The sequence below is a fragment of the Zea mays genome, chromosome 1 (genome assembly GCF_902167145.1).
Source record: "Zea mays cultivar B73 chromosome 1, Zm-B73-REFERENCE-NAM-5.0, whole genome shotgun sequence".
Classification (NCBI taxonomy): Eukaryota; Viridiplantae; Streptophyta; class Magnoliopsida; order Poales; family Poaceae; genus Zea; species Zea mays.
This window is the reverse complement of record NC_050096.1, coordinates 108,047,908-108,071,326: the sequence shown is the minus strand read 5'-3', so window position 1 is coordinate 108,071,326 and position 23,419 is coordinate 108,047,908. Positions and strand designations below refer to the sequence as shown.

Sequence of the window (23,419 nt, the reverse complement as noted above, 5' to 3'; positions counted from 1 at the left end):
GTGGGCCCGTGTCATCATGGACTTCTCCTTCCCCGCCTCAGGCGTCCCATGACCGTGCGATCGCCACGGGGGTGGTCACAACCGCCTTCCCGTCTTTCTCTCGAGCTCGACATTCGGGACCCAGCTTGGTGGGGGCTACATAAGGACACGCGCGCCTCTCCTCCCTCCGTTTGCAACTGCCCCTAGGATCGCGCTGTAGATCACCGCCGGCATGAGTTGAAGGACCAAGAGAGAGAAAGGTAAATCGCGGGCGCTGCCGTCACCTCGTCCGCGTCGTGCTTGAGTCGAAAGGTGGTCAAGGACAATCCCTGTACTCGGCGAAGCCATTCGTGGCCGAAGGGCGCATCGCGATCTCCGACGATAGACTGTGCATCACCGGGCTTTGCGTCTTGCGTCGGACTGCACGGCGACATCGTCAACTTCGTCCTCGTCATCTCCGCGGTAAGACCCATCGGCCTATCGTATTCTTGGGGGCTCCACATTGGTTATATCGAACCGGGGGCCACGGTGCGTCGCTGGAACACCCCTGGGGGGTTCGCCAGTCATGGCGCCGCCGCGCGGTCGGGTCGTGAGGGGTGGTGCTTGTGGGCTGTTGGATGTGGAGTTAGCAAACTAGATTAAAAGGACCATACACCCCCTTCATCGTATAGATCTTGGTCGTCGATTCGATGATAAAGGGTTTAGGTCAAGTCGGGGCGTGGTCGTATCTCATTCGTTGATATCGGATCTGGCGACCGGGGATGATTATCGGTTCATCTGTCACGCTGATTTAATCTTGAGGGTTGGCTGTAGATCGGACGACTCATAAATCTGTGTACCCCTTCGCTGTGAAGATTTAACACATGAGCCCTCGGAGAGATTGGAAATCAACCCTCAGCCCTCGCGGATGTAGTCTAAGTCTAGGGAATTTTGCAGACTGATCCTAGGCTTTCTGGTTATTATGCCCGCAGTTCACACAATTAATTAAATAGTGAAATTTGTTTAGAAATTTTTTTAGTACACAAATAATTACTAGAATTTGTTTAATTCCTAAAAAATTCATATTAGTCCAAATTAGTCCATTTCAGTTTCTATAATTTTGTAATAATATTGTTCATCACATAGTGTCTCTGTTTTGACACGAAAACAATATTAAAATTGATCTCTTAATTAATCTTGTACCAAACACATGAAACCTTTGGAAATTCATAACTCTGAATTTAATGATTCTTTTTCCTATGATCTCATTTTAATGTGTAGATTATTAATTAATATGTATTTTGTATACATGTTTGGTGTGATGTTAAGTTTTCCCTTGTACTATGCTTGTTTGTATTGTGGCGAGTAGAAGAGCCAGTGGCCGAGGATCTAGTTGTTCAGCAGGTAGAAGTTGCTGAGTAGGAGCTCATTGAAGGCAAGTTGTGCCCTTGACCACTTTTATTACCCAATAATGTTCTTTATAATCATTTATCCATGCATAGGCTTAATTTTGATGGGACCCAATAGGTCACCCTAGTCTGGTTATCTTTTTACCTTGTTCGTCCCTGAAATATTTGGGTAGTTTTGCTATTGCTCTATATGATTTTGGGTTTAATATTACATTATGTTCATGTTCCAATTATACTGTTATTTTATTTATTATTCATATCAAGATCAGTATTTTTAATTGGAACACGGAGCTTAACTTGAGAAACACGTGACACCACAAGGGTGAAATGGGACGCCCTTGGCTGACTAACTAGGAAAACTAGTGGAGGACTACCTTACCCGATAGGGGCAAGGGCAGTAGGGGAGTAGGCGTGTAGGGAGGTTCCCGGGTTGATTTTGCTATGATGGCGGTTGTCGGCGTTTCGACCCCGGGGGGTCCCTAGACCGACGAGTAAATTGTCGCTACGTGTCGCAGCCCAGATGGGTCGGCGCGAGACGGAACACAAGGGGGAACAATAAGGGGAACCACGGCCTCGTGTTGTCCTGCGCCCAGGGCGGATGCGCTTGCAGTAGGGGGTTACAAGCTTTCGCGAGGGAGAGAGAGAGCCTGTGCGTCAGCCCGTCCTCCCGCGCGGCCACCTTTTCGTACGAGGGCCCTGGACGTTCCTTTTATAGATGTAAGGAGAAGGCCGAAGTGTACAATGGGGGGTGTAGCAATGTGCTAACGTGTCTAGCAGAGGGAAGCTAGAGTCCTATGTACTTGCCGACGTAGCTGTCGGAGAGGTTTTGGCGCCCTGTTCATGTGATGTCGTGGCCGTCGGAGGAGCGCTTGAGCCCTGTAGGAGCACAACTGTCGGAGCTGTCGGGTCCTTGCTGACGTCTCTTTGCTTCCGTAGGGGGCTGAGAACCGCCGTCGTCATGGAGCACGCGGGGTGCCATCATTACTTGTTTTACCGGGACGAGCAAGATGGGACGCCGGTCTTGTTCCCCGTAGCCTGAGCTAGCTAGGGGTAGGGTAATGATGTGCCCTCCTGCGACGTGGTCGGTCCGAGCCCAAGGTCGGCGAGGCGGAGGCTCCTCCAAGGTCAAGGCTGAGTCCGAGCCCTAGGGTCGGGCGAGGCGGAGACCGTCGTCCGAGGTCCAGGTTGAGTCCGAGCCTTAGGGTCGGGCGAGGCGGAGTTTGTCGTCTGAGGTTGAGGTTGAGTCCGAGCCCTGGGGTCGGGCGAGGCGAAGTCTGTCGTCCGAGGTCGAGGTTGAGTCCGAGCCCTGGGGTCAGGCGAGGCGGAGTCCGTCGTCCTCGGTCGAGGTTGAGTCCGAGCCCTGGGGTCAGGCGAGGCGGAGACCGTCTTCCGGTGTCGAGGTGGAGTTCGAGCCCTGGGGTCGGGCGAGGCGGAGACCGTCGTCCTCGGTCGAGGTTGAGTCCGAGCCCTGGGGTCGGGTGAAGCGGAGCTTCCTATGGTGCCTGAGGCTGGACTTGACGGCTGTCAGCCTCACCTTAACGGGTGGCACAACAGTCGGAGCGGCGCAGGCGGCGCTGTTTTCTTGTCAGGTCAGCCAGTGGAGGGGTGAAGTGACTGCGGTCACTTCGGCTCAGTCGACTAAAGAGCGTGCGTCAGGATAAGGTGTCAGGCGATCCTTGCATTGAATGCTCCTGCGATCCGGTCGGTTGGCGAGGCGGTCTTGGCCAAGGTTGCTTCTCCGCGAAGCCTGCCCGAGCTGGGCCTCAGGCGAGTCGAAGGTGCGCCCGTTGCTTGAGGGGACCCTCGGGCGAGACGTGAATCCTCCTGGGTCGGCTGTCTTTGCCCGAGGCTGGGCTCGGGCGAGGCGAGATCATGTCCCTTGAGGGGACAGAGCCTTGACCTAAATTGCGCCCATCAGGCCTTTGCAGCTTTGTGCTGATGGGGGTTACCAGTTGAGATTAGGAGTCTTGGGGGTACCCCTAATTATGGTCCCCGACAGTAGCCCCCGAGCCTCGAAGGGAGTATTAGTACTCGCTTGGAGGCTTTTATCGCACTTTTTTGCAAGGGGACCGACCTTTCTCGGTTGTATTTCGTTCCGGTGGGTGCGCGCGAGCGCACCCGCCGGGTGTAGCCCCCGAGGCCTCGGAGGAGTGGTTTGACTCCTCCGAGGTCTTAGCGCTTTTCGTGACGCCTCGACCGGTCTGGTTGTTCCCTCATGCGAACTGGTCGTTGCCCGGGTGCATAGTCAGGTTCCGAGTTCTCGGGCTGGTATGTTGACGCTGTCAACGGTTTGGCCGGAGCCGGGTTTGCGAGAGCAGCCCCCGAGCCTCCGCACAGAGCGAGAGGACGGTCAAGGACTGACTCGGCTTTTATCATACGTCCCTTCGTCGCCTTTCTGCAAGGAGGAGGGGGAAAGTGCCATGTTGCCCTTGGAGGGCGCCGAACATGGTGTCTCCAGTGAGTTGCTAACGGGTGATCCGAGTGGACGCCCGTGCCCCGTTCGATAAGGATCGGCTAGTGGCCCAGAGGCGCGCTCCAAAAGTACGTGCAGGTGATTTGCCGGACCCGGTCCCGTTTGATTGGTTCCGAGGGCCTGATGCCTCCCTCTGATGGGATTCCGTTATAGAATCGCTCCTGCTGGTCTCGGAAATGTCCTAGGGTACCTCGAGAGCATAGCCCGAGCCTCGGCCATGTATCGGATGTACCCAAAGTCATCCCTCGCTCTGCGTGCTCTGAGGCGGCTGTCGAACCCTTCGGGGGCCAGCCTACGAACCCCTGATCAGTAGTGGGCGCGGAGCCCGAGTGGCCTGAGGCGACTGTCGAACCCTTCCGAGGGGCCAGCCTTCGAACCCCTGACCAGTAGTGGGCGCGGAGCCCGAGTGTTCTGAGGCGACTGTCGAACCCTTCCGAGGGGCCAGCCTTCGAACCTCTGATTAGTAGGAGGGCTCAGGGCCCGCTTTCTTCGCAGGGAAGGATCCCTTTCGGAGTATCCCCTTTCCCGGTCCCTATAGCAAGAGAGAGAAAGGGGAAGAGGAAAAGGATACGAAATTGAACGACGTGGCGCACCTTTTTTGACGCGGTCATCATGGCAGAGGTGAAGCGTCGCCCGCTTCGCATGCCCTGCCGCAGAGTAAATGCGACGGGACGAGTGGTTGGCGGGGCAGCCGTTGTGTATGCGCGAGCCGTTCGAGGAACGGAACACGGGCGCGTCATCTTCACGCCGTGGGAGAGGGCTCTCCCGCTGTCCCAGGAGGGGACGTGAGCCTGTAGACGATTTGACTGCTGCTTCCGCCCGCCTGCCGCCGCCATTACTGCTGGCCCAATTTTGGCCATATCGACCGTCGCGCCTTCTCCTGCGGCGGACTGACCCGTGACCGATGTGCTCGGTTGGCACTGTTGGGCCATGCGCAGGGTTGCCTCGAGTCGCGGCACCGGTCCCGCAGTCGAGAAGGCGTGGTACTGGCGCAAGTGGCGGTGCAGTTTCTCGCACGTAGTAACCGGCGCGCCGGTTACATGATGTGTGGCTTGGGCCCCATGCTGGACGTGTTGAAGTCGAAAAGGTGCATCCCCTTGGTGCAGTTGCATGCCGCCTGCATGGCGGTCCGCCCTTTTGCCCGCTGGTTTAGGCGAAGATGGAGGAGTGCTCGTAACCGCTGGGCAGTTACGTGCTCCGCGCGCGGCGGTTTGGCTTCTTCTGTCCTCGGCCAGCTTGCATGACGCGTGTGACCCAGCCCCTGTGTCGTGGGGGGAGGACCTTGGAGCGTGTTGGTGAAGACTCAGTCTGTGACGGCTGAGGACACAAGTGGGGAGAGTCGCCTTTAAAAAGGGGGTGACCCCCTTGGATGGCAGCCATGCCTTCGCACTCCCCTCATGCATTGCGCCCTTCCATCTTCCGAGCCCCCGGATGGGGAGCGCCTTCGTTGCTTTCGTCTTGCTGTCGTTGGAGGAGCGCAACTTCGCGGAAGTTGGTACCTTTCAGCCATCGCTCGGCTTCAAGGATTTTCATCAGGCAGCCCGACTGCATCCCCTTGCCGATGGTCACCCAAGACGGTGACCACCAGTTTGATGGTGGGGAGAAGCAAGCCGGGCTGCGACCTCTGCCCTGCCCTCAGCTTCAAGGATCTTCATCATCCTTGCAGGGGCAGAGGGCGAGCTGAGCCGGAGCTCTACCTCCCGTATGGGTCGGTGGGCCACCTCCTCCTTCATCATTTAGGGGAGAGGGCGCTCGCCGGCTTAGCGGAAGGGGCGGACTTCGACAACGCGGTGCCGATCGGCCGCAAGCGTCGTCAGCTCCAGCATGCCTGGTTCGCTGGCTCAGCTGGCTCTGGCGCAGCTTCCGGTGCCACCTCCCACCGCCGGGCGGAGTGCGGCTATCTGCCCGCCGTATAGGCGGCTGTTGCGCCGCGCGCACCGAGGGACCGCCCAAGACGTCGCGCGCTGCTAGGGCGGCGTTCGTGTTCTTGGGCTGTCCTGCCCTTGCTCCGGTACGACGCTTCCGTGCGGAGGTCGGTGCTCGCCTGTCCGGGAGGACCCGAGTGGGGATCTGCCGGTGGGCAGATGGCTGCTGTCGTCGGTGCTGAGGTGGTGGCGGCTGAAGAAGTCCTCGTCGCCGATGAGATCGCCGCCACCATCTGCGCTCCGGGCCTCCGGCTCTTTGGCTTTGATAGTTTGTCCTCGCCCCTCGAGTGGGGACGTGGGCGAGGGCCTTATCGCAGCAGCATCTGCCCTGAGGTCATCGCTGCTGCTGTTTGGCCGCCCGGAGCGGAGATCGTTGTCGCTGCTGCCGGAGTGGGCGGCGGCGAGCCACCTGGGATTTTGTCGTCCCGCAGGCCCTCCAACGTGGGGGGTTGTTCGTAACTGCGGGAGTGGAACCAGGGTTCTGTTTTTAATGGCACCTTGAGTGTCGGTGTTGTTCATTGTGGCTGTCGAGGCCTGAACATATGTGTATTTGGGCGTAAAGCCATGTTTTTTCCTCATTTCGAGCACTAGGACTCGCCTGTCGGCTAGCTGAACCGCTTAACCAAGTGTGAGTTGCCCTGTGCGGAAGGTGACGAGTGAGGTATCCGTATCCCAGAGGCGTAGGAGTCCCTCAGCTCAGTGGGCCTTGCCGCTCGAGGCTTCTCTTGCCCAGTTTAAGAAACCCTCGGCCGCTCTGCGATGAGCCGGAGCCGGAGGCAGCGGTGTCAGCATGGACAGAGGCGGAGTTGGCTCGAAAAGAAGACTTCGTCGGCCCAGGAGCAGGTGACTTCCCAGGCCGAGGAGGCGTAGCAGCGGCGGCTGGAACTTGGCCAGGTCGTCCACTTGCGGGACCAACCCTGGAGTCGGGCTGCCGAGGCCATGAGCCGAGCCGGCGTCCCCGGGGGACGGCTGGCTGAGGCTACGGAGCGGCCGATCAAGCCGTCTGCTTGGGCCGGGTTTCTAGAGGAGACCCTAGCGGCGATGACCCAGGTGCGATGCTGACATTTTCATTTGAGGTGGAGGTCCTCCGACCGTGTCACCGTCCGAGGCCGGGTCGGATTCCGCCGAAGGTGGAGTTGATGCCGAGGGTGCTGCTGCTCCCCCTACTGATGTATGATCCTGCAGGAACAGTTTATCTGTAGTGTGCGTATGTTTTTTGCGGCCGCCAAGGCCCAAACATACCGTCGTCATGTTGTAAGCTGCGTTTCTTTTCCCCTTGTTTTGAGTATCAGGACTTGTTCGTCGGTAGCAGAATTGTTTATCCGAGCGAGAGTTACTTATTGCGGAAGGTGATGAGTGAGGTATCCGTATCCCGGAGGCGTAGGAGTTCCTCGGCTCGGTCGGCCTTGCCGCTTACGTGTACTCTTACTCGTCCGTAGGATTCTGTTATCGATATAGTCGAGAAGGCACGAAAAATCGTTTCAGCAGAAAGGTTTTCGAGCGTTTAAGACTTGTTCGGTCGACGGAATCGCTTATCCGAGCGTGAGTTACTTATCGCAGAAGGTGATGAGTGAGGTATCCGTATCCCGGAGGCGTAGGAGTCCCTTGGCTCGGTCGACCTTGCCGCTTACGTGTACTCCGTCGTTTTCAGGATCCCACTATCGAAGTAGTCGAAAAGCACGAAAGATGTTCTGGCAGAAAGACTTTTTCCGAGGAAAATTTTGACGCAGAGGGGGTACCCCCCTTCTAGCCCCCGAGGGAGGGTCGAGCTTTGCCGAGGCAAGGCTGACCCTTCCTTGATGGTTAGACTTTATTTGTGTATGTAAACGAGGTATATGAAGACTTGGAAACATCTTAAGGGTAGAAGCGACGTAGCTGTCGGATGTTCCAAGCATTGCTGTTGTAGGATTACGGGGAGGCTACACTAGCGCAAAACAAAATTTTCAACCCCATAATACCAAGAACTATTGCGGTTATAGGTCATGGAATTACCACTAGACGCGCAGAGCAGCGGAAGACGTCTCGATGTAGACGAACGCGTCGAGCAGTGCCGTGCAGTCGCCAGCGTCCTTCACGTCCTCGCACGGTCCGTCCAAGTGCTCCAGATGCAGCACCTCCGAGGTATCCACACGTACAGGGAGGAAGCGCCGCGTACCGAACTGCTAGGTTCGCGACGGCGGCTTGGCGAGGGCGAGAGGTGGGCGGCGGCTGTTAGTTCGCTGGTGGCGAATTAGGTTATCTCTTAACCGCGCCCCCGACCCTCATTATATAGGCGTTATGGTGGGCTTCTGACGCCGAGGCCCATCATTAACCCTAAAGCCCAGTCTAATTTCGGATCTAATCTGAATTAGGCTTCCTTTCCCTTAAGTGTGTGACCCTATAGGTTCACGTACAAATAGACATAGCCCGAGTACTCTTACTTGGCCCAATAATTGACAGCGGCCTCTAGCAAGACATGTCAACTCCTATGTGTACGTAAAGATCATATCAGACGAACCATTGCGACATTAAGTACATGCTGTTCCCTTTGTCTCACGATATTTGGTCTGGCTCTAAGCTGACCTCTCTTTCTCGATACTGTGAATTGGAATCCTTTCAATGGTTAACTCTTAACCCTAGCACGACCATGCATTTCTTGATCCAATCACTCGAGGGGCCCAGAGATATCTCTCTCACAAAGAGAGGGACAAATTCCATCTTGACTGACCATGCCTCATAGCATGCTTCCTGACAAACCCAAAACTACCTTTATAACTACCCAGTTACGGGATAGCGTTTGATAGTCCCTAAGTAAGTCAATTCACATCTTGAGAACATGCGACAATCTCAGGTCTAAGGATACAGTATTCATGTTGCAAGAAGAGAACTATATTACAATATCTCACGTTGGGTCGGTCCAGCCTCATGTCATACATGCGCCCACATTATTAATTTAACATCTCCATGTTCATGACTTGTGAAATGTAGTCATCAACTAATACATGTGCTAGTCATCGACTCTGACTAGGGACATCATTTAGAATAACCATATAAGTAAAGAATCTCACAAACAATTCACATAATTGCTAATCAATACAAGGTGCCTTCCATGGATATTCAATTAAGCAATATATATATCTCATGGATACAAAGAAATATGCTCATCTCTATGATTATCTCTAGGGCATATTTCTAACAGCTGTAGACCTCGCCTTGACTGTTGGCCAACTTGTATGTTCCGGGCTTCAAAATCTTGGCGATGATGAACGACCCTTCCCAGGGAGGTGTGAGCTTGTGGCACCCTCGGGCGTCTTATCGTAGCCGAAGCACCAAGTCGACCACCTGGAGGTCTCGGGACCGAACCCCTCGGGCATGGTAGCGTCGTAGGGACTGCTGATACCGCGCCGAGTGTAGTAAGGTTACATCCTGAGCCTCTTCCAGCTGGTCTAGTGAGTCTTCTTGGTTGGTCTGGTTGTTTCGGGCGTCGTGTGTCCTCGTCTTCGGGGAACCGTATTCTAAGTCTGTGGGCAAGATAGCCTCGGCCCCATAGACTAGAAAGAACGGCGTGAAGCCCGTGGCTCGGCTTGGCGTCGTCCTCAGACTCCAGACCACCGAGGGGAGTTCCTTCATCCATCGCCTGCCTAGCTTGTTGAGGTCGTTGTAGATCCTTGGCTTGAGTCCCTGTAGAATCATGCCGTTGGCACGCTCTACCTGCCCATTCGTCATGGGGTGAGCTACGGCGGCCCAGTCCACCCGGATGTGGTGGTCCTCACAGAAGTCCAGGAACTTTCTGCCAGTGAACTGGGTGCCGTTGTTAGTGATGATGGAGTTCAGGACCCCGAAGCGATGGATGATGTTGGTGAAGAACGCCACCGCCTGTTCGGACCTGATGCTGTTTAGGGGTCGGACCTCAATCCACTTGGAGAATTTGTCGATAGCGACCAGCAGGTGCGTGTAGCCCCCGGGTGCCTTCTGCAAGGGACCGACGAGGTCCAGACCCCACACAGCAAATGGCCAGGTGATGAGTATTGTTTGCAAGGCCTGAGCGGGTAGGTGCGTCTGCCTTGCGTAGAATTGACACCCTTGGCAGGTGCGTACAATCCTAGTGGCGTCGGCCACCACGGTTGGCCAGTAGAAACCCTGTCGGAAGGCGTTTCCAACGAGGGCCCTGCGTGCTGCGTGGTGGCCGCAAGCCCCCAAGTGTATTTCTTGTAATAGCTCCTGACCTTCGGCGATGGATATGCATCGCTGGAGGATGCCTGAGGGGCTGCGGTGGTAGAGCTCCTTTCCGTCACCCAGCAAGACGAATGACTTGGCGCGCCGTGCCAGTCGCCGAGCTACAGCCCTGTCGAGGGGTAGCTCTCCTCGGTGGAGATAATGCAGGTACGGGGTCTGCCAGTTCCGATTAGGCGGGACCCCATTCCGCTCTTCCTCGACGCGCAGTGCCTCACTCTCGGGGGCCGAGGGTGCCTCGGGCTGAGCCGAGGGCGCCTCGGGCAGGGCCGAGACCTTCTCGGGCTCGGGCGTGTCGTCGGTCTTGACTGAGGGTTGATGTAGGTCTCGGGAGAAGACGTCCGGAGGAACCGTTGTCCGCCCCGAGGCTATCTTAGCTAGCTCGTTCGCAGTCTCGTTGTATCGTCGAGCGATGTGGTTGAGCTCGAGCCCGTAGAACTTGTCCTCTAGGCGCCGAACCTCATCGCAGTAGGCTTCCATCTTCGGGTCACGGCAATGGGAGTTCTTCATGACTTGGTCGATGACAAGCTGCGAGTCACCACGAGCGTCGAGGTGCCGAACCCCTAGCTCGATGGCGATGCGCAACCCGTTAACCAGAGCCTCGTACTCAGCCACGTTGTTGGACGCCGGGAAATGGAGGCGCAACACGTAGCGGAGGTGCTTCCCGAGGGGTGAGATGAAGAGCAGGCCCGCGCCCGCTCCTGTTTTCATCAGCGACCCGTCGAAAAACATGGTCCAGAGTTCCGGTTGGATCGGAGCTGCTAGAAGCTGGGTGTCGACCCATTCGGCCACAAAGTCCGCCAAGACTTGGGACTTGATGGCCTTCCAAGGAGCGAACGAGATTGTCTCGCCCATGATCTCCACCGCCCACTTTGCAATCCTACCCGAGGCCTCTCGGCACTGGATGATCTCTCCCAGGGGAAGGATGACACCACAGTCACCGAATGAGACTCGAAGTAGTGTCGCAACTTTCGCCGCATCAGAATTACCGCATACAGTAGCTTCTGAATTTGCGGGTAGCGGATTTTGGTCTCGGACAGTACCTCACTGATGAAGTAGTCCGGCCTCTGGACGGGCAATGCGTGCCCCTCTTCTCGTCTCTCGACCACGATCGCGACGCTGACCACCTGAGTGGTGGCGGCGACGTAGATCAAGAGGGCTTCTCCGGCAGCTGGGGCACCAAGATGGGCGCGCTTGTAAGGAGCGCCTTTAAGTTCCCGAGGGCTTCCTCGGCCTCGGGGGTCCAAGTGAAGCGCTCGGTCTTCCTTAAGAGGCGGTACAGAGGTAGGCCTCTTTCGCCGAGGCGTGAGATGAAACGACTCAGAGCCGCAAGGCATCCCATGACCCTCTGTACTCCTTTCAAGTCCTTGATGGGCCCATGTTGGTGATGGCCGCGATTTTCTCCGGGTTGGCCTCGATGCCCCGCTCGGAGACGATGAACCCTAGGAGCATGCCTCAGGGGACTCCGAAGACACACTTCTCGGGATTGAGTTTCACGCCTTTCGCCTTGAGACACTTGAATATCGTTTCAAGGTCGGAGAGGAGGTCAGAGGCTTTCCTCGTCTTGACTACGATGTCATCGACGTAAGCCTCGACCGTTCGACCAACGTGCTCTCTGAACACGTGGTTCATGCACCTTTGGTATGTCGCACCCGCATTCCTCAAACCGAATGGCATAGTAATGTAGCAGTACATGCCAAAAGGTGTGATGAAAGAAGTCGCGAGCTGGTCGGACTCTTTGATCCTGATTTGGTGATATCCTGAGTAGGCATCAAGGAACGACAGGGTTTCGCACCTAGCAGTGGAATCCACAATTTGATCGATGCGAGGCAGAGGGTAGGGAACCTTCGGACATGCTTTGTTTAGACCAGTATAGTCTACACACATCCGCCATTTCCCGCCTTTCTTTCTCATAAGCACATGGTTGGCTAGCCATTCGGGATGGAATACCTCTTTGATGAACCCTGCAGCCATCAGCTTGTGGATCTCCTCGCCTATGGCTCTGCACTTTTCTTCGTCGAATCGGCGCAGAGGCTGCTTCACGGGTCGGGCTCCAGCTCGGATATCCAGCGAGTGCTCGGCGACATCCCTCGGTATGCCAGGCTTGTCCGAGGGACTCCACGCAAAAACCTCGGCGTTCGCGCGGAGAAAGTCGACGAGCACTGCTTCCTATTTGGGGTCGAGCTCGGAGCCGATCCGGACTTCCTTGGAGGTGTCGTTGCTGGGGTCGAGAGGGACGGACTTAACCGCCTCAGCTGGCTCGAAGTTGCCGGCGTGGCGCTTCGCATCTGGCACCTCCTTGGAGTGACTCTCTAGGTCGGCGATGAGGGCCTCGGATTCGGCGAGGGCCTCGGCGTACTCCACGCACTCCACGCCGCATTCGTACGCGTGTCGGTACGTGGAGCCGACGGTGATGACCCCGTTGGGGCCCGACATCTTGAGCTTGAGGTAGGTGTAGTTAGGGACGACCATGAACTTGGCGTAGCATGGTCTCCCCAGCACTGCGTGGTAGGTTCCTCGGAACCCGACCACCTCGAACGTGAGGGTTTCCTTTCGGAAGTTGGAGGGAGTCCCGAAGCAGACGGGAAGATCGAGTTGCCCAAGGGGTTGGACGCGTTTCCCGGGGATGATCCCATGAAAAGGCGCCGCGCCGACCCGGATCGTGGACAGATCAATCTGCAGGAGCCCGAGGGTCTCGACGTAGATGATGTTGAGGCTGCTGCCTCCGTCCATGAGGACCTTGGCAAGCCTGACGTTGCCGATGATGGGATCGACAACGAGCGGGTACTTTCCTGGGCTCGGCATGCGGTCGGGGTGGTCGCCCTGGTCAAAGGTGATGGGCTTGTCAGACCAGTCTAGGTAGGCTGGCGCCGCCACCTTCACCGAGCAGACCTCCTAGCGCTCTTGCTTGCGGTGCCGAGCCGAGGCGTTCGCCACTTGCCCACCGTAGATCATGAAGCAGTCGTGGACCTTGGGGAACTCCTCTGCCTTGTGATCCTCCTTCTTGTCGTTGTTGTGGGCTCTGCCACCTTCCGCTGGTGGCCCGACCTTGTGGAAGTAGCGCCGAAGCATGACGCACTCCTCAAGGGTGTGCTTGACGGGACCCTGATGATAGGGGCACGGCTCCATGAGCATCTTGTCGAGCAGGTTGGCGCCTCCAGGAGGCTTCCGAGGGTTCCTGTGCTCGGCGGCGGCGACAAGGTCTGCGTTGGCGGCGTCGCGTTTCGCTTGCGACTTCTTCTTGGTGCCGCGCTGAGCGGACGCCTCGGGGACGTCTTCTGGCTGGCGCCCCTGAGGCTGCTTGTCCTTCCGGAAGATGGCCTCGACCGCCTCCTGACCAGAGGCGAACTTGGTGGCGATGTCCATCAGCTCGCTCGCCCTGGTGGGAGTCTTGCGACCCAGCTTGCTCACCAGGTCACGACAAGTGGTGCCGGCAAGGAACGCGCCGATGACATCTGAGTCGGTGATGTTGGGCAGCTCGGTGCGCTGCTTCGAAAATCGCCGGATGTAGTCCCGTAGGGACTCTCCCGACAGCTGGCGGCAACTTTGGAGATCCCAGGAGTTCCTAGGGCGCACGTATGTGCCCTGAAAGTTGCCGGCGAAGGCTTTGACCAGATCGTCCCAGTTGGAAATTTGCGCAGGAGGCAGATGCTCCAGCGAGGCTCGGGCGGCGTCAGAGAGGAACAGGGGAAGGTTGCGGATGATGAGGTTGTCATCGTCCGTTCCACCCAGCTGGCAGGCCAGCCGGTAGTCTGCGAGCCATAGTTCCGGCCTTGTCTCCCCTGAGTACTTGGTGATGGTAGTCGGGGTTCGGAACCAGGTCGGGAACGACGCCCGTCGTATGGCCCGGCTGAAAGCTTGCAGACCGGGTGGTTCGGGCGAGGGGCTCCGATCCTCCCCGTTGTCGTAGCGTCCCCCACGCCTGGGGTGGTAGCCTCGACGCACCTTATCATCGAGGTGGGCTCGACGGTCGCGACGGTGGTGCTCGTTGCCGAGGCGTCCCGGGGCCGCATGCGCTGTGTTCTGCGTGCGCCCGGTGTGGACCGAGGCTTCCCGCGTGAATCGGGAAGTCACGGCGCAATGCTCCGGGGGTACCTTTGCCTTCGGGAGGCAGAGCTTTCGGCCCGTCGGACCGCGGCATCTTCCAGGAGATTCTTGAGCTCTCCCTGGATACGCCGCCCCTCGGTGGTGGATGGTTCCGGCATCGCTCGGAGTAGTATTGCTGCTGCAGCCAGGTTCTGGCCGACCCCACTGGAAGCCGGGGGCAGCCTTGCCTTGGCATCGTCGGCGATGCGGTGCTGGACGTCCTGGGCCAGATGACGCGCTTCTCCGGCCGGCGCTCGGCCTGCCCACTCCTGCCCGATATTTTGCCGGAGCAGCACAAGCTGCCCTGCTTCCTCGTCGAGCCTGGCCTGCATCTCCCAGATTTTCTCGAGCTGTGCGTCCTGACCCCCCGCAGGGACTGGGACCACAGCTAGCTCCCGAAGGATGTCAACGTGAGGCGCAGGCCTAGGGGGATCGCCGTCCTCCGACATACCAAGGTGGTTGCCTTCGTCGAGACCCCCTAGATCGACGTGGAAACATTCGCGACTTGGGCCACAGTCCTCGTCGCCGAGGCTGTGGCTACTATCGGAGCAATCGGAGAGGCAGTAGTCACATGCGGTCATGAAGTCCCGCATGACACTGGGGTTACCGAGCCCGGAGTAATCCCAACCATAGTCGGTCTCGTCATCTTCCTCGGAACCCGGGGGCCCGTAGGTCGAGACGACCGTCAGTCGATCCCAGGTTGACCACATATGATACCTCGGAAGGTTCGGATATGCCTTTATGAAAGCATCCACCGAAGTGGCTTCGCTTGGTGGGTCGAAGCTGAATCTAAAAGGCACAGGATGAAAAACGGACAGTACCTCTTGATCGACGGATGGTGACGAAGCCGCGTCGGGGATGGACTGCACCGTTATCTCAGGTACGAGGCTAAGCCCAGCAAGTCCTTCGCGAGCGTGCTGGCGTTGTTCGTCTGCTTGGGGTTGGCGTGTTGCGGGGAGACGATGCTCGTCTTCGTCTCAGACGCGAGATCAACGCCCGACGTGTCCCCCGCTGGGGCGCTGGCGCCGTTGACTCGCTCGACAGCCGACGAGGTGCCACCTCCTGCTTGGCCATGGTTGCCCCGCCTCCTCCTCCGTCGGCGGGGAATGTGACGGGATAGACCCGGATGTTGCTCTTCCGCCACGTGGGGATGACGTCGTCGATTCCGCCGCCGACGAGCGGGCTGACGGCCGCCATTGTCGTTGTCGCGCGGCGGAGGAAGGAGCACCATGTCGTAGCTGCCGTCGAGGGACATGAACTCGAGACTCCCGAAACGGAGCATCGTCCCGGGTTGGAGAGGTAGATGGAGACTACCCATCTGGAGCTTGACGGGAAGCTGTTCGTCAACACGCAGCAGGCCCCTACCTGGCGCGCCAAATGTCGGCGTTTCGACCCCGGGGGGTCCCTGGACCGACGAGTAAATTGTCGCTGCGTGTCCCAGCCCAGATGGGTCGGCGCGAGACGGAATACAAGGGGAAACAATAAGGGGAACCGCGGCCTCGTGTTGTCCTGCGCCCAGGGCGGATGCGCTTGCAGTAGGGGGTTACAAGCGTTCGCAAGGGAGAGAGAGAGAACCTGTGCGTTAGCCCGTCCTCCCGCGCGGCCACCTTTTCGTACGAGGGCCCTGGACCTTCCTTTTATAGATGTAAGGAGAAGGCCCAGGTGTACAATGGGGGGTGTTGCAATGTGCTAACGTGTCTAGCAGAGGGAAGCCAGAGTCCTATGTACAGGCCGACGTGGCTGTCGGAGAGGTTTTGGCGCCCTGTTCATGTGATGTCGTGGCCGTCGGAGGAGCGCTTGAGCCCTGTAGGAGCACAACTCTCGGAGCTGTCGGGTCCTTGCTGACATCTCCTTGCTTCCGTAGGGGGCTGAGAATCGTCGTCGTCATGGAGCATGCGAGGTGCCATCATTACTTGTTTTACCGGGACGAGCCAGATGGGACGCCGGTCTTGTTCCCCGTAGCCTGAGCTAGCTAGGGGTAGGGTAATGATGTGCCCCCCTGCGACGTGGTCGGTCCGAGCCCAAGGTCGGGCAAGGCGGAGGCTCCTCCGAGGTCGAGGCTGAGTCCGAGCCCTGGGGTCGGGCGAGGCGGAGACCGTCGTCCGAGGTCGAGGTTGAGTCCGAGCCCTGGGGTCGGGCGAGGCGGAGTCCGTCGTCCGAGGTCGAGGTTGAGTCCGAGCCCTGGGGTCGGGCGAGGCGGAGTCCATCGTCCGAGGTCGAGGTTGAGTTCGAGCCCTAGGGTCGGGCGAGGCGGAGTCCGTCGTCCGAGGTCGAGGTTGAGTCCGAGCCCTGGGGTCGGGCGAGGCGGAGACCGTCTTCCGGTGTCGAGGTGGAGTCCGAGCCCTGGGGTCGGGCGAGGCGGAGACCGTCGTCCTCGGTCGAGGTTGAGTCCGAGCCCTGGGGTCGGGCGAGGCGGAGCTTCCTATGGTGCCTCAGGCCGGACTTGACAGCTGTCAGCCTCACCTGACGGGTGGCACAGCAGTCGGAGCGGCGCAGGCGTCGCTGTTTTCTTGTCAAGTCAGCTAGTGGAGGGGCGAAGTGACTACGGTCACTTCGACTCTGTCGACTGAAGAGCGCGCGTCAGGATAAGGTGTCAGGCGATCCTTGCATTGAATGCTCCTGCGATACGGTCGGCTGGCGAGGAGATCTTGGCCAAGGTTGCTTCTCTGCGAAGCCTGCCCGAGCTGGGCCTCGGGCGAGTCGGAGGTGCGCCCGTTGTCTGAGGGGACCCTCGGGCGAGACGTGAATCCTCCTGGGTCGGCTGTCTTTGCCCGAGGCTGGGCTCGGGCGAGGCGAGATCGTGTCCCTTGAGGGGACGGAGCCTTGACCTGAATTGCGTCCATCAGGCCTTTGCAGCTTTGTGCTGATAGGGGTTACCAGCTGAGATTAGGAGTCTTGGGGGTACCCCTAATTATGGTCCCCGACAGCGGTCAAACCGGGGATTCCTGCATTGCTCTTCCTAGAAACTGTAGTGGATTTTCTGAAGCTAGTGGAACTTTGTAAAGGCCTCGTAGTGGATCTCTAGCCATTCACCTCGGTAGTGTCTAAGGGTCTGGCTAACCCTGGTGACATGGGATACACGACTTGTGGGTACAGGGTACAACCTCTGCAGAGTGTAAAACTGGTATACTAGCCGTGCTCGCGGTCATTAGCAGCCTAGGACTCTCGCATGATTAAATTATGGAACTAAATTCAATTTATCATTTGCATTGCATGGGATTTATTATTAATTTTGTTCTATTATTATTATAGTTTGGTATTTACTTACATCTAGTAATTGCTAATAAAATTTGACCAACTTATTAAAAGTAATGCTCAGATTTAACCCTATTGTTTTGATCAGCCTTACAAATCACATGAACTCCCACCTTTGGTGAGTTCATGCACGTTATTCCCCACGACTTGTTGAGCTATGATCTTTTGTGAGCTCACACTTGCGATATAAACCCTCCCAGGAGAAGAACGGGTGGCCCAGGAGGAGCCGCACAACAAGGAGTACGACTTGATCTAGGTGACGTCTCCCAGTCGACTTTATGGCGCCAAGGATGGACTTTAGTTCATTTTATATTTATCTTTTATTTTGTAAGACCTCCGCTATGTAATAATTACTTTTATGATATTGTGACATTTATCTCTATACACTATGTTATTATATGTGTTGTTCTTCTTTAGCGCACATATGAGACGCACCCGGCTTTATCCCTTAAACCCGAGTGTGACACCTATGGAAATGATAAAAATTTTGGTTGTTAACCGCTCTAGCTGGCTATTGGTGAGGGGTCTTCATGGTGCATGTCTGCGATTTCTTGCTCAAATGCTCTTTCTTTCTCCTCTTCATCCATGATCAGTTGTCTCACTCTGGCCTACATGTTGGTTTGTTGCCTCTTGACTGCGAGGATCTCCCTTTGCTTTTGAAGGTGGTTGTTTTTATGCATAGGGCTCGCAGTTTGAGCTGGTCATCTGCTGAGATTCCTAGGTCTTCACCATCTTGCAGGTTATCTTCGACCCCTTGGGTTGGGAGGTGTGCTACGGGAACAAATCTCGGTGGTGTGTCATCATGAGAGAGGCCTTTGGAGCTGCATGTGTGGACGCTGCCTTCTGGGGTAGGCGGGTCTTCAGTATGAGGGTGCTTGTTGTTGACTACCCCTGTCTCATTATTTTTAGTTATTGTGGGTAGGGTGTCTTCTGCAAGGGTTGCTTTGCCTTTCTTGTCGACGAGTGTCACCTTTGTGGTCTCGTCCAGGGAGGAGCTAGCCCTAGTGGTCACTTTCTTAGGTGCCATTGCGGGTGTTGATTTTTGGAGCACGAACGGTGGGCGCCAGATGTTGGACCTTCTGAAACATGGATAAGTGGGCCCAAACACTCGATAACTGACAGGGCTGAAGTGCACAACAAAACGATAGGTAGGGAAATGTAGCGTCTTGTTATGTGTGTTCCATCAATGCATATAACATGGGTATTTATAGGTAACTAGGCGGGTACGTGGTCCTAAGTACCATTATGCCCCCGGTTACCTGCTACACTCCTAGAATATTCCCCACAATGGGGTCATTAGAGCATATCCAACAATGTCTCAAATTGGTGCCTCAAATTGAAATATAGGGCTATACACAAGAAAAAACTACTCCGATAGTGCCTCGTTTTATAAAATTTGGTCAAAAAAGTATATGGAACCCTCTCATGTGCCTCAAATATACTACACTGTAGTGGGCTGCCCTATAATCAAGATTTGGGGCTTTACTGTTGGAGTAAAATATTTTATTGGTGCCCTAAATCTTATAAAATATACTCATTTTCAAATTATAGGGCATTTTTATAGGACACGTTGTTCAAGATGCTCTTACAGCATAGTAAAATACACCGACCCAAACACACCTAAAAGCCTAACCCTCCAAGGGGCTTACAACTAGGGCTAGGCCCTAGCTGAGCAGAATTGGGTCCCAAGGAGGATGTTCGAAGCCTTCGCTCATGTACCGGACCCTTTGCTCCTCGGAGGTCGCGGGGGTGCCTTCACTAGGACCTCAACTCCATATGTTGTGGGGGTCCCAAGTCATCGCTTGTTGTTGACTTCGACTCAACAACTGACGAGCCCCTGTCTTCCCGTAGGGCGGTTGTTGTTCACTTGTTCTCAACTGTTGTGAATCAAGAACAAGGCAACACAATTGTTAAATGTTAAGGACCTTCGCCTTCGAAGCATTATCTCCTTTTGGATATAATGATCTTCAGACGAAGGTCATGAAGAATATGTCTTCATCATTCATACCACTAGGGATTTAAATACATGAGATGTGATAATCAGTCACATATTTATTCTAGGATAAATGTATAAACTTTATCAAAAATCAAAATTCATATTACAACGATACCTTCGGCTTGCTCGAAGGTGATGACGCTAGAGCAATTACAATCTAGCGTGAATAGTATGGGGCACTGTTCACCTATTTATAAGCACGGGACACAGCTTGAGTAAAAATACAATTATGATCTCAGCCTATACTTATAATCCTAATACAAAACATCAGGGATTAACTAGTCTTTTCCACTTTGACACGACATCATATTTGACCTTCGGCGCCATCTTAAGCCAAAGCTGTCGTCCTTCGGTTGTAGCTTCGGCATTTGACGTTGTCACTTATAGACAATGTCTTCGTCTTGAGGACCTTCAGCAGAGAAGAAGACTCCCAACATCGCTTAGACACAATACCTTCACCTTGAGGACCTTCGGCGGAGAAGAAGACCCCCAACAGTAGCCCCTTCGCGGTGCTAGGTCGTTTTCCCATTACGAGCTCAATCCACGAAAACACGAATGCTTTTGGATACCAAAGGTTCGAAAAACACCTTCCCTGAGCTTGTTATTAAAAAACATATATAAAATTTACGGCGCTTGTCGGTCCACCGATCAACCAGTACGCGCGTCTCGGTGGTTCACCTTCTTCACCCATAGGGCTATATATAAACAGACGAGTCAGTGAGAAGTTACCACAACATTCATTGCTATTGCACCATTGTGCTGTTGAAAATTTTTACGAAAGCCGGAGCTTTCTACTTTCCGTGCGCTTGTTGTGTAAGCTTCGGGCACATGTTCAATTAGTTGAGTGTAGCTTCGTCTCATAAAAACTGAAATGGCTAGAGTGAGGTCTATTGCCAGAGTATCACACGAAGGGGAAGAAGCTGGAGCTATTGAGACAACCCCTATCTCAGAAATGATGAATCATTCTGGATTAGTTGTACGAGAGGAAGGAGAGTCTGTTCCAATAGAAGATGTTGTTGTTGCCGAAGCTGAACCAACAACCGTCGAAGCTGACAGTGATAACAAAGATGATGATGGCATTTTAAGTCCGAGCAAACCTAGCCATATTGAGTTTGGAAAATCCATGGTTAAAGCGGAAGATCTGCTTTTGATGAAGAAATTAGGATATTTTGGAGAGTATGATGACAAACTAGTTCGGTTTGGGAAGAAATGATTCTAGAACCAAGGAATGACGAAGTCGTAGTTTTAAAAGCTTCTTCAGAGTAGGTCTTCGATTCCCTCTATACGATATGATTGGTGAAGTTTTAAAGAAGTTTGAAATCTACCTGCATCAACTCTCCCCAAATGCCTTAGTGTGTATATATGGGCTCTCCGAAGCCAAGGGAAGAGTGCCAACGCTGAAGGATTTTGCTAGGTGCATGAACTCCACTACCAGACTAAGGCTAGAGCTGATGGACTACATAAGAACTTCGAATATTACAATTTTGCGTACCAGAAAGATATCAAAGCTCCTATGATCGAATACCGCACCAAGTGGCCGACTGGATGGACGAGTGAGTGGTTTTATGTGAAAGCCAACGAGAAGAAGAGGGAGAAGCTTATGACTATGGTGATGAGTCCCCTGAGACTGAGCTTCGGCATGACACGACCACTGTGCAATATGCAACTCGGCTCCCCCTGCTAGTTAGCCAAAGTGGAATTTAGGGTTGTGGCGGAGCATATTAGTACTCGGGATTTGGTGCAAGAATACCTGGCCAACAAAACATTTTCGACGTCTGGTGGGTGGGGGATGCTGAAGAAAAAAGAAGGGGATAAATATGTACTTGTATGACTTCCCTACCGCTTCAAATTTCAGAAAAGCTTCGGTAAGCCCTATGCCGAATGGTTGGAATTAATAAATACAATGTGCAATGAGATTCTTGGGAATTATACTAAGAAAGAGGACCATCTAATGACTGATGCCTTCAGTACACGAAAAAAATGGAGGCTGAATCGGGTGATGGATGCCCTGGGCTTCGAGTTCCCTCACTATGAAAGACTTGACGAAGAAGTCGGGGGGTTGAAAAGAAAAAGGGTTGTAAGTGTGTTGAAGAGGACAAGAAGAAAAGGTTGACAAAGAACCCAAAGTTGGCACCAGAGCCTTCGACACCAAAGAAAAGGAAGGCTATGTCATCTGACCGCGGAGAAGAAGAGAGACCTTCTCCGCCAAAGCATTCAGAAGAGACCCCTTCGCAGCTTCCATTGGCGTGACCAAAATTCTAGAGGTAATGACTGCACCCTACCTTTCCCAATGCTAAGTCCTTTAGGATCAGATCTAACAAGCTTATTACAGCCACAGAAGAAAAATGTTGAGAGAACTGCCAAAGTAGAGGTAAACAAGGATCCTTCGGCACCTGGTGGAGGGAACACTCAGAAGAAGCGTAAGATGATGAATGTGATGAGGGCTATTCTTGACACCCCTCCTCCTCCACCTCCAGTTATTCGAAAGGAGATTACTCCTGCTACGGCTGACGAAGGTCCTCAACAAGCTAACAACAGTGGTGGTCCCCTCGGTACAACCTTATCAAAAATCAATAGACTATTGCTAATGTTGCTCCTAGGAAAATACTGAGGGGGGAATTGCTGTGGAGACTTCAGCATCGAAGGAAAAAAGAACTAAATAAGTCTCTTTAGAAGACAAAAGCTTCGATCTTCGGCACCTGGGCGGCCAACAACTTTCCGAAGAGGATATGTTAGAATTGAAGGAATTTGCTATATTTGGCGGCTACCAGCCTAGTTCCGTTCTCTTCGGCAGCGTGGATGAAGAGATTTTAGGATGTATCCGTGATCGCGCTGGAGCAAAAATTATGAGCACACTGTCAAAGAGTATCGGATTTCCGAAGCTAGAAAAAGACATTAGCTGTTACAGAAGACAACATGTTATAGTCAGCTTATTCTACTCAAATTTTAAGGTATGATTTCTCTACTATTTCTCCTTTGTCGGACTGGTTTTAGCATTTCATTAATGAAGATCTAACTCAACTTCATCCTTTAACTCAAAGCTTATTGCTGAGCAAAGCTATGAAGATGCAACAAGATGACGAAGACAAGAAAAATAAGTTTGTTATCAGTGGCTTGGAGAAAAGGATTGAAGAACTTGAAAATTTGTTGAAGGAAAATGACATCTTGCTCAGCTCAACCAAGGACTGTCTTACCGGAGCTCGGGCTTAGAATGAGAAAATAAGTAAAGAGTTGAAGGGAACACAAACACTTTCGAAAGAAAACTCAAGTCGATTCAGCCATGAGTCCGAAGCTTTGAACATGACAATCAAGGCTGAGTCTGAAAAGAATCTTAAGCCGAGCGCAACATTTAAAGCTCTTTGGGATAAATGCTTCGGCTTTGCAACCCAATGTACAACTCAGTTAAAAAATATCTTCAACTCTGTCAAGGCTATGTCTGAAGAAGCCAACCTTTCTACTGAAGATATCCCTGGAGCACTTGGATGTATTGAGAAGGAAATTGATGTCCTTGACGAAGTTATAATTGGTCATGGTGATTTTTGCGTGCTAGTGGCTTCTCGTGGGACAGCTGCTGCTTTCTCCAAGGCTGGGTGCAATCACGTAAGGACTATTAATAAACCAACCTTCAGCCTCTTGCTGTCAACTTAGTTAATATCCTAGCCGAAGCTAGAAGTGTGGGTAATATATTTATTACCCAGATCTAGACTAAGGGCGGCCGAGAGATTGCTGGAGACGAAGCTCGAGCTTTGATTGGCAAAGTATGACAATTTTCTTTACTTTCATGTTTTTATTTCAGGTTTTCTCTTATTATGTTTCTCAATAATTTTTTGTTTTTTAGGGTGATGTTGATGAAGACTGATGAGCCAAAGCTTGCTCTAAAGCTCTGAAGAAAGCTTTGGAAGCTTTTCGTTCTGTGGATGACTAAAAGGGCGCTCTTGAAGCCTCTTTGTAAAAAACATATTATTTAGCAAAAAACTGTCATTGAATGTAATTTTTTTGTAAATATTCATGGATACCTTGCAATGTTGCTTTACCTTTCTTCCACTGTTGCTTGCTTTGCTGTGGACGAAACCAATGCTCCTAGCTTTTTGAGCCGAAGGCAAAA

At 53.9% G+C, this 23,419-nt stretch overlaps 1 long non-coding RNA gene across 1 annotated transcript; it reads left to right on the top strand.

The window, feature by feature from the left end:
* Positions 1-17,741, top strand: LOC111590599 (uncharacterized). Its single transcript, XR_002749734.1, has 2 exons — positions 1-441; positions 17,519-17,741. It is a non-coding gene; the product is annotated as an uncharacterized lncRNA (long non-coding RNA).
* The last annotated feature ends 5,678 nt before the right edge of the window (positions 17,742-23,419 follow it).